We start from the raw sequence: 12,984 nt of genomic DNA, 5'->3' as shown, positions 1-12,984 counted from the left end.
GTTCAGGGAGCTCCACGATCGCGGAGCTGTAAGGCACAAAAGCTCCCCGATTGTGGAGCAGCCAAAATCAAAAATGCACTATAAAAAGGCCAGTTTGCTCGACGAAGTTACACACACATCTCTCTGCTATTTATATGAAACGACCCATCCTAATCCATAAGGACGAATACAATAACATATGATTACATCGCGAGGTATTTGACCTCTATATGATACATTTTACAAACATTGCATTCATTTTTAAAAGACAACCTTTCATTTTTTATCGAAAGTTGACAGGCATGCATACCATTTCATAATATTCAACTTATAAATGACCTAATCTGTCATTTACTTAATAATAATCTCTATTGAACTCAACGACTTGAATGCAACGTCTTTTGAAATATGCCATGGATGACTCTAAGTAATATCTTTAAAATGAGCAAATGCACAGCGGTAGATTTCTTTCAAACCTGAGAATAAACATGATTTAAAGTGTCAACTAAAAGGTTGGTGAGTTCATTAGTTTATCATAATCGATCATTTCCATAATTTTAATAGACCACAAGATTTCATTTATTCAATAATCATACACTCGTAAGTGTTTAAAATTTATTCATATGGATTGAACACCTGGTAATCGACATTAACAAAATGCATCTAGAATATCCCCATATATAATCATCGAAGTACTAAAGCAGTTCAAATTCTCTGACTGGGGTGTGTCAAAGCCATAGATCTATCTTTAGGATTCGCGTCAATTGGTGGCAATTATAATAAACACCAATTCTTAGGTTACCAAGTTCAACGAGGGCGATATCCGGTATAACAATTCAACCATAGAATGTAGTTTTGATTACTTGTTTCTATTTTGTAAAGTATTTATAAAAGCGCATGAATTCTCAGTCCCAAAAATATATATTGCAAAAGCATTTAAAAAGGGAGCAAATGAAACTCACTCTAATGTATTTTGTAGTAAAAATACATATGACGATATTGAATAATGCAGGGTTGGCCTCGGATTCACGAACCTATATTAATTATATATTTTTATATGTTGGTCAATATCTGTATAGCAATTTAGGTCAGATCATGGTGTATCACAATCCTAATGCTCGAGACTAATATGCAAAAGTCCACAAAAGTCAATATGACTCAAAATGATTTCCAAAATTTATACATGATTATTATATAGTTTAAATATCGTCGTTTTATATTTTTAAATATTTTTAAAAAATTTATTAGAGTAAATAATATAATTCATTTTTAAATAAAATTTTGTATTAAAATATACTCTTATATATCTTAAGTAATAAATTTTATAAAGTTCCTTTAATATCATAAAAATAATATGATAGGTATTATTAATGTAATTATGTTACACGTAGAAAAATATCTTTGTATCGCATACTTATTTGATAAAATAATATCGATAATAATAATAGTAAGTAAAAGTTGTATTATTTTGTAATAATAATTATTATTATTCTACTAATAATAATAACAATATTTATATTTACGAAAAATGGTATTATGATGAAATGATAATTCTTATAATGAAATTTTATATTAACCATGATATTCCTATTAAAAAATAATAATTTTTGTAAAAAATGATAGTTTTAATATTAATAATACTTTTAATAAATATAGTGATAAAAATAATGAAAAACGATAATTTTATCAAAATCAATATCTTACGATATTTTAAATTTCATCATGATACCCATACTTATTATCTCATAATCGATTCGTTTGATAGCTTTTAATCGTCTTTTATATCGCGTTTATTTTAATGATAATAATAGTAATCATAATAATTAAGTGTTACTAATATTAGTTTTAATTATAATAATACTAATAATAATAAATATTATGATAATATTAATACTAATAACTATTTTAGTGATAATAATAATAATAATACTAATTATAACTTTAACGATATTAATAATAGTAAAAATAACAATTTTTAATGATAATACTTTTTATTGATAATGATGATGATGATAATAATAATAATAATAATAATAATAATAATAATAATAATAATAATAATAATAATAATAATAATAATAATAATAATAATAATAAGATAAAAACTATAACGACGATAATAATAATCATTTTTAATAATAATACAAAAATTTAATTGACTATTACTTCTAATCCGTTCATCGAAACCATTCGAGTTCTAAATGAAAAGTTCTTAATTTTTCGTTAGCTTTCCAATGACATGCATATCTTATACCTTATCTCAACTGCATATGTAACTAATTCAGGATTCAACATAACCTATCTAATGACAATATCAAAAGTACAAGCATGCATAATCCTATATACTCGAGCACTAGTCAGGGATACACTATTAACATGTAAAAATTAAATTATGAGTGCTTACGTATCAATATTGAGATTCAATATTGCAGGAAATGTACGTAAATGCAATGGAGATGATAAATACTAGGTTGACCTCATGGGCATACCCTCGACCCATACCCATAACCTCCATAGCTATAGCCCATAATTTCCTTAGCTTTATCCCGCTCATAAAAATCCGTTTTGAAAATAATGCACTCATGACCTCGTCGTAATATTTTATGTATAATACTAATTATAATAATACTAATACTACTAATAATAAGTTTAATGATAATAATCTTTATAATATTAATAATAATAATAATAATAATAATAATAATAATAATAATAATAATAATAATAATAATAATAATAATAATAATAATAATAATAATAATAATAATAATAATAATAATAAATATATGTATAACGAGAGAGATAGAAGATAGATTGAAGAATGATTCGGCCGAGTTCGAATTTTATAGTCCCAAATCTGGAAGTAGGGGTGGTCAGTATTTGGTTTAAAACCGTGGAACCCGAAAACCAAACTGAAAAAAAACCAAACTGAATTTGAAAAACGGTTTTCGGATCGAGTCAAACCGAAACTGAATTTGAATTCGGTTTTCGGTTCGATTTTTTATTTTGAAAATTCTGAATTCGGTTTAACTGAAAACCGAATTCAAAACCGAATTCAAAATTTTTATATATCTAATTTGTATATTTATGTTTTAATATCATTATCATTTAGGATCCAATCAATAATATATGTTCTCCATCATATAACGATTTGATAGCTCACATTATAATTATGTTATTCAAATTATTATGTTCTTCTTCTTAATAACAGAAACAGTAAACGCCATAATTAAGCTGTAAATATTAATAAATTGTCGGATTCTGAATAATTTAATAGTACCTCATTGTTTTAGGATATAAATAACTAAGACATCAATAACGTCACAATTAAACTACCATCGTTGTCAACTTTTTCATAAAATTCGGTTTTAACCGAAAACTGAACCGAATTCGAATTCGAATTCGGTTTTCGGTTCGGTTCGGTTTTAACTTTGAATTCGGTTTTCGGTTCGGCCCAAAAAATTTCAAAACCAAATACACCGAACTGAATAAACCGAACAAACTGAAAACCGAACTGATGAACACCCCTATCTGGAACCCCACCTCCGCAATCTCGAAGGGTTGATGAATAAAAGGTACGTAAATTGTGGAACCAATCTTCAAAGTTCCATCGTATTAAAATTTTTCTATGCTTTATTAATTATTATTATATATATAATATATAATATATTTAACTTATATAATTAATTAAATATTATATTATATTTACGTGCATAGTTGATCTGTAATTTTTACATCGATGTGTTGTACGTTGACCCTCGACTTAAGTACCAGTTCCGGTTTTTCGAACGTATTTTCATACGCTTAGAAAACTGGTACTTTACATTTCGTGTAGTGTACCTTTATCAATAACAAGACTCAAATCAATAAAAAATTATCCCACTCAAAGTGTAACTTATTCATTTGAGTGTTTTGGTCATTTGCTTCTATAAATCGACGTCTCGTTATTTACCAATATATATTATAATAATACTATTTTAAATCCAAAACGTTTTACGAACAAGTTAATATTATATTTTATCACTTTGTAAAATAATGATATTATCATTTAAAAATATAAACTTATATATTTTAGAAATATTTATTTGCTAATATAATATTTAGTTTTTCAAAAACTAATAAAGTTTAATATATTTAAAATCGTTTAAATGTTAGATATTATTACATCACCTTACGTTTTACGCTCTAGTACATAATTTGATATGATTTATTTATGCGCCAACGTTTAATTTATTTTCTCAAACGTTCTAATTACATATCTATAAATCAATCGAATCAATAAACAAGTGTTACTATCGATTAATATGAAAGTTAATTAGTTTATCTTATCAAAAGTCATGAAGCAATTATTGTAAGGCGTGTATTGGAAATCAACAGGAATTTCCACCAATCTGTCTAGCTCTCGCTACTTGACACTTTGTCCTTACTCGAAGATCACTTTACCATTTATTCCGAATACCGTTAAAAAGGAAAGGTTTCCTAAATCAAAGTGGACCTCTCAACAGAGACTCGTAATTATATCACAATGTATATGATAATTCAATCATTTAATATTATCTTTTAATTTCGTCGATAAGCATATATGGAAACTAATGCGTTTATGTAAAGTATTATTCATCAAATACTTTGTTAACGTTTTCAAGTTACATAATAATTTCATAACTTATTTTCATATCAACCAAACAGTTAAATGTTTTATTAATATTTCCCAATTTAATAAGCACACATATGTATATATTCGTACATATTTATACACACATACTTGTTCGTGAATCATCGAGAGCAGTCGAAAGGTAAATGAATATATGAACACAGTTCAAAGTTTTTTTTTGAGATTACAACATTACAGACTTTGCTTATCGTGTCGGAAACATATAAAGATTAAGTTTAAATTTGATCGAAAATTTCCGGGTTGTCACATTATATACATATTTATATTATTATTATTATTATTATTATTATTATTATTATTATTATTATTATTATTATTATTATTATTATTATTATTATTATTATTATTATTATTATTATTATTATTATTATTAATTAATTAATTAAGATTAATATTATTATTAATCTTATAGTTAGGAGTATTATTATTAGTAGTATTATACATAAAATATTACGACGGGAGTATGCTCGAACGATTTCAAAATGAGTTTTCAAATGGGTTTAATCTAAGGAAACTATGGGTTATAGCTATGGAGGTTATGGGTAATGTTCGTGAGTATTATTCGCAAGTCAAACCTAGTGTTTATCATCTCCGTTGCGTCTACGTACTTTTCTGCAATATTGAATCACAATATTGATACGTGAGCATTCATATCTTATCTTTTACATATTAATAGTGTATGCATGTCTAGTGCCCGAGTATATATGTTTATTCATGCTTGTATGCTTTAATTTTGTCGTTAGCTAGTTTATGATGAATCACGAATTTGATCCATATGCTACTAAAGTATATGATATGCATGTCGTTGGAAAGCTATCGAAAAATTAATAACTTTTCATTTAGAAATCGTGTGTTTTCGAGGAACGGTCTAAAAGTTATGGTCAACTGAATTATGATTACTATTAATTGAAATTGTTTTTGAATCTACAATTGATATTTAAACAACTTGTTTGTGAGATTGATAAATTGAATTTTTCCAAATATTATTAGTCAAGTAAACAAAATTTTATATAAGGCACGTCTCATTGAACAATTGTCAAAGTTGACTGTTTTATCATATTTCAAAACCTTATAAACACTATAATCTGATTTTACAAGTATTGGAAAACTATGTGAAATAGTAAAATATGTTCAATTGCCATGATAATTCAAATATAACATAGCTTCTGAAATAAATAATATTTTGAGTTTGATAAACTATAAATTCGTTCAATTATCAAGACTTATACTACGTTAATAGACATGTATAGATTTAAAGATCATATTGGGTCAGGTTAACTTTTGAGATGACTTTTGTTAACTTTTGTATGACAGTCTCGAGCATTAGGATTGTGATACACTATGACCCGACCTAGCTTATTAGACATGTATTGACCAACATATGTTCTTTAGGTTGAGATCTACGGTTATTTTGCATTCCAAGTTTCGGTCACATTTCGGTGAATGACCTTATGTGCTACTAAGGTGAGTTTCATCTGCTCCCTTTTTAATTGCTTTTGCAATCTATATTTTTGGGCTGAGAATACATGCAATTTATTTTAAACGCAATGGATACAAGTACATACTTAATTCTACACCGAGTTTGGACCAAAAATTCCTTAGCTTTGATAACTAGTAACTGCCGGTTATAAGAACCGGTGGGCGCGAATAGTGGTATATGGATCCATAGGGCTTGACATCCCCGTCTATTCCAGGTATAGAAACCCTAACCTGAACTATAAAACAGACGTATGCTATTTGAGTTTAGTACACGTTGGATTGCGTGTATTGTACATGTTGGTTACATGTATGTTAAAACAGGGGTACTTATTATAACATTAAAGTTTAGTTACCAGGGTGCTCAATCTTGTAGAATAATTTGATAAACGTTTCTGGATAAAACAACTGAAATCTTGTGATCCACCTTTATATACAGATTATGCGCAACATTAAAACTATGAACTCTCCAACCTTTGTGTTGACACTTCTAAGCATGTTTATTCTCAGGTTCCTAGAAGTCTTCCGATGTTTGCTTATATGTGATACAAGATATGTGCATGGAGTCATACATGCATTATTCGAGAAAACGTTGCATTCACAAAATCATCACCATGTATCTTATTTTGACTGCATTACCAACGGACGTAGTATTGTAAACTATTATTTGCGGTGATTGTCTATATGTAGAAATCATCAAACGTCAAAACCTTGGAATTTGATATTCAATTATGGTGTGCCTTTTCAAAAGAATGCAATGTTTACAAAACGTATCATGTAGAGGTCAGTACCTCACTGTGAAATCGATGAATGATGTATTCGTCCAAATGGGTTTGGACGGGTCATCACAATTGTACTAGCAGTTGAAGCTTAAGCTTTTGCATGTTCGTAGCACTGAACAATAAAAATAACTCGATTACGACAAAAATGAAAACACGCAGCGAAGCGCGTATCCGACCAACTTCTACTTTACCATAAAAATTACGGGATGTTGAAAAGGGGTCTTTCAAACTGAAAACATTTTTTAAGGTTTCAAAACATTGTTCTCATTTCATTTGTTAAGTACCTATGTACCAATCTTCCTATTTACATTGCGATTCATTGGTTGCATGACTTATTGCTAATAAATATGTTACTCTTTGTGCAGGATGCCACAAACGAACACACCTGATCGTCCAACAATGACTGGTGGCAGAGGGATGACATGTTAGGATTGGGTGCTCAAAAAACCAGTTATAACTACCATGTATTTTAGTTTAGAGCTCCATTGTAAATTACGTTTATGACTTTTTTTGTAAATACTTTAAAGATATTTATATATATAGTTTGATTTTTTAGTAAATTTAATTTGTTATATATGGTGCATTTTGGTTTTTGGTGGGTATAATTTGAAATATTTGAGAATTTGACGGGTATCATTCGAAATATTTGAGATTTTAACCATGGTTAACATTTACCGGGAACACGTCTAATTGATATCAGTTGATACCGGGAACACGTCTAATTTAATCAACTAGACGTGTTATATTAATCAATTAAATGTGTTTTTAATCAATTAGACGTGTTAATTTAGTCAACTAGACGTGTTCCGAGAACACGTCTAATTGACAAAAAAGGAACACGTCTAATTGAATTAATTAGACCGGTTCAAGGAACCGCACTAATTGGCATTATCAATTAGTGATGTGCCATCTAGAAGTGTTAAATAACACATCTAAATGGCCTTTTTCACACGTCTAAATGAGCCGATCTGTAGTAACCCATGCAACAATTGTAAAATGAATAGACCAATGTAGCTATACGTGATTACACTTAACAGACAAATTGGACGACAGTTTGGCGAAGGGATATTGCACCTTTTTTAAAATAAAGGGATGCTGGAAACCAAAATAAAAATAAAAATTAAGGAATGTGATTGCAAAACAGGGTAAAATCAATAGGCTAACGTAGAAAAAAAAAATCCAATCTAAACTAGTTATACGCTATATTAATACTAAAAATATATATAGCTTTCTAAAGCAAAAAAATCGAATTCAAAGTTCAGTTATTGTTAATATAGTTAAACAGAATTTGAATTCGTTTTTTTTTTTTTTTACTTTCCAATTTGAATTAATTTTTCTTTAGATTTTGCCTTCAACTGTAAAATCAGAACAAATCGAATAAAGTGAGAATCCAAATTTCGTAAAGATAAAAACTTAAAAAGTTTATGATGTTCTAGTGATAAGCAAAAAGCCGCTCGTACAATAACAATTTTTTATGTGTTTAATTTTGATGGGTTAATTAAATTAGAGTTGATGATGTTTTAGTAAAGAAGATGAAGATGGAGATGAAGATAAAGATGGAGATGAAGTTGAAGATGAAGATGAAGGTGAAGCATAAAAAGACATATTTACCCTCACATGCAATGCACATGTTAGATTTAATAAAAGATTTTAACGAAAGTTAGATAGAGGGACCACCTACGCAACAATTATAACGTTAGTGATGTTGATTGCAAAATGGAGTATTAACAACGGCCCAACGAAGCAAAAAAGCCAAATGAAACTAATTATATATATATATATATATATATATATATATATATATATATATATATATATATATATATATATATATATATATATATATATATATATATATATAGAGAGAGAGCATAACAAATTTTCGAAGCAAAAATTCGAATTCGAAGTTCATTTTATAGTTAATTTATTAAACCAAACATGAATTCGTTTCTCGGTTGTGTTTGAGTTTCAAATCTGAATTAGTTTTTGCATTCGATTTTGCCTTCAATTGTAAAATTTAAAATCATAACAAATCGAATAAAGTGAGAAATCAAATATCGAAACGATGAATACTTAAAAAGTATCTATATATTATTATAAAGCGCATAAATTAAATCCTACGTGTCAACTCGTGATTAAATCTTGCCACGTGTTAACTCCCTCTTTATTCCTGTCACGTGTCGGTCTCTTGGTTATTTCTATATATTAATTGAATTGTTAAATTTTCTAATTACTATATTATCTAATAGACAAAAATGGTGAATAGTAACTAGAGGCATTTTCGTCCTTTCACCTTTTTTTTATTCTAATTAAATTTCACTACACCAACAAAGACCCCCACACTTTTTTCAAATATTAAAATCGACCCCCCAAACAGGGCGGTAAAGTGTCAAATAACCATTCATAAAAAATCTTAAATAAAGTCCACACAAATATTCAACGGGTCATATCTTCTCGCTCGCAATGAGTTAAATTTTTCCGACACCATCGTTAAACTCGAAATATTTTAGGAACACAAACTAACTATACGCAAAAAGGACGCTTTAAAAAAAAACACTAAATATTTGGGGTACTTTTCATATACGTTGATTTTGCGTTAAATTTTTAAAAGTCGATAATTACATAGCTAAACGCGGAGATGGACATGTATTGTTAATTTAAAATAGCATTTAAATCTTTCACGGGTTATACCTTTTAGTTCGACTCGAGTTGAGCTTCAACGACATCATTCTTTAGCCACGAAATAATTTTACAAACTAAACGCAATAAAGTACATTGAAAACCGAACCCCCGGCGCGAAACTAGGGTTCAACAACTAGTTGTTACTATTTCGTTTATCCTCACATGTCTTTTTTATTTTTCATTTTCATTTTCACTTTTATTTCTCAATTAAGTAATTAACAACCAATAAGAGTTGCATGTTACATAACAACTTACAAAAATACCCAATAAGACTACATAACAAAATACCAAACTACCTGATGTGTTTAAAGTGTGTGCAGCAGTGCTTAGCTTATTCTTCAACTTTTAAATTTATAAAACCTTTTATTATTACACTTTAACACTCTAACGAGCAACAAAACCCGATCAGAGGTAGTAATTTAGGTTATCGTCCCAAGGAAAGTGTAGGTATGGATAAGATTTGCTTTATTATTTAATTCTTATTAAAGAATTAAAGATATGTTTTATGTCTTTTATGGGATACATTTATCTCTTAGGAAAGAGTTACTTTTAAAGATAAACAAAACAAGGAATTGAAGATTCAAAATAAAAGATAATACAAGTAAAGATACAAGTGATTACATGGACAACCAATTCATACAAGAATCATATTAGATAAGTTTCATAACTTATATTAACACAAATCAAGATAACAATCATAGACCAATTATTATCCCTAAGCAGGTTAAGACAAGTGTTGCATATCATTTAATAAGCAGGACTTAAAGCATATGTGAGATATGTGATGTGCATAACTAATATCTTAATTCTTCATGTTCAATTAAATTACATGATACATACCAATCTTGTGATGAGGATCAATATGCAAATAGACTGATAAATTATATAAGCTATTAAATACCAAGTAGATCAACTCAAGTTACTAGCTGAAAGTCAATTACTACTAAGTTTTCATGTAATCATTAATTAAACAAATCCAAATGAAGGTTCTTCAATTAAGCCTAACAATATCAACTTCTATTATATAAGCGTAACTTAAATCAAATAAGTTTATCACTATTAAGCTCTTTAACTTAGTTGCATGCAATTCAATTTAACAAGTTTGATGGACTAGATCTAAACAAGTAGCATGAATCGAATAATAGATTATTGGATCAAGGACTAATCAACTCTAAAATCATGTTATTTAATCATTAAGCATGACAAACAAGTATAATCAAACAGAACAGATTTAAAACAATTCAAATATCATTACAGAAACTCAACCATGCAGATCTGGAAAAGGACCAGAAACTGCACAGAATAAAGCACGAAGCCGGCGGCTTCCTTCACTCCAAGCCGGCGGCATGAGGGTGAAGCCGGCGGCTTCATCTGACTCCCAGATGAAGTTTAGTTTTCGTCCACGTAATCACTATGAACGTTTAGTTCATAATAAAAGATGAACAGAAATGAATACAGTAAATAAAATAGGTAAAATAATAAAATAAGGATACAATCATACCTTGAAAAGAAGGTAGATGTAAAAGAATTTTAATTAAAACTTGAATCTTATTACAATAAGTAAATCTAACCTAAGGGTTTAGAGAAAACCCCTAAAAATGACCTACAGAATTATTGAATTCTGGAAAAACTAACTACGTATGAAAACTGAGACCAGAGGCCAAAATTTATAGGATTTTGGGGCGGTGGCGAAGCCGGCGGCTTCAGTGGGAAGCCGGCGGCTTGCCTTAAGTCAGTGACTCCTTGTGCAAGTTATACATAATGCGCAAGCTAAGATCTTGTAACCGTCATACCAAGCCGGTGGCTTCATTGATTCGCCAGATCTTTCTGATTTTATCTTGATTTTGTTTCCATTTTTTACTTGAACTTGGTCGATAAGTTAAGAAACCGTGTCAACCAGTCCTGCGGCTTCATTGGGAAGCCGGCGGCTTCCTTTGCCTTTTGCTTGATCAACAAGTTCTTTCAATTTTGCATCGATTCTGGAACATTCTAGTATCTTCAGCTCCAAGCCGGCGGCTTTGTTTTCTCCATGCCGGCGGCTTCATCTAGCCGATTTACAAATTTCTCTATTTTTGATCCTGTTTAATACATAACTTTGACATAATCATTAGAAATACCTTTTTTCCATTTTTACCTATTTTAGTGTATTTTGGTATCAAAATGACTCAAAAATACTAAGATAACTCCTCAAAATGTTACCAAAAAACTGTATAATTTAGGAGTTATCAAATTCCCCATACTTAAACCTTTACTTGTCCTCAAGTAAACCTTATAAATTATATCATGGGTATTTAAAGTAAAATTACAAAGTCAAAAATATGTCTTAATACGAAATTAGCATTTATTATTCGCAAGAACTCGTCTGAACCAGACCAAGTATTACAAGTAGTCCTAATGGTTATTAAGTCAAATTTATACAGTTTGGTCATCATTGGACTCTTTTGTTTTCTAACTTTAAAAAGTGTATGGTTCTCATTGGAACTCTTTTCTTTTGTTGGCCTTCATTAGGCTCTTTTTCCTTTTCATTACTTTCGCTTTATGCTCAGCTTTTACATTTGGCAAATTTTCAAGATTGGCCCTTATTTGGACTCTTTTTGCTGCCTCAGTAGTCCATGCTTCTTATGCCATATGGTAGTGGCTATAAGTTTGCATTCGTTTCACAATTTTTGGCTGTTAACTTCTTATCTTAAACAAGTAATCCGATCTCGAAATTGATAGTAGTTCTATTATTATCTTTAAGATTAAGTTAGTAAAAAGACATAAGTTTGACTAAGAGTTTATACTTTCGAAAAATTTAAAATTGTACCCATTTTTCAACTTATTTCGGGAAAATTTTGATAGTATCTTTTATAATCTTCTAAGTGATTAATCACTTCCCTCCCTACACTTAGATTATATAATGTCCTCATTGCATTTATAAGAGAATGAAATAAATAAATAAAGGACATAATTAAAAATAAGGGAAAGACTGATGTTACTTGATTTGTAGGATCATAGAATGATTTGTGAGCACTTTTGCGGACTTCCTTTGAATTGAATAAGTAACTTGACAAAATATTTTAATAACAAAAAGCATAATACGAACATAGTATTTTATTAATAACTCTTCATCAATTAATCATTTAAACACTTAGGAGCTATATTGCTCTTACATTCATATTTAAATAATAAAACAATAAAACACTTAGACATAATATAGTCCTAATAAACATATATAGGGATAGGTAGTTTTGATTATAGAGTCATTTGCGCGTCTCTTTTCTTCTTACGGAATTACTCCTTAGGCTTATTCTCTTCACACTTACTCTTTTCATACTCATTTAACGCTTTAATTTGTTGCAAGAAATTCAATGTGATGTCAAGACCCCTACGAAAAGACATTTCAAATGAAAC

Source organism: Rutidosis leptorrhynchoides, chromosome 8 (genome assembly GCF_046630445.1).
Source record: "Rutidosis leptorrhynchoides isolate AG116_Rl617_1_P2 chromosome 8, CSIRO_AGI_Rlap_v1, whole genome shotgun sequence".
Taxonomy (NCBI): domain Eukaryota; kingdom Viridiplantae; phylum Streptophyta; class Magnoliopsida; order Asterales; family Asteraceae; genus Rutidosis; species Rutidosis leptorrhynchoides.
The sequence above is the reverse complement of the archived record's forward strand: the minus strand, read 5'-3'. Positions refer to the sequence as shown.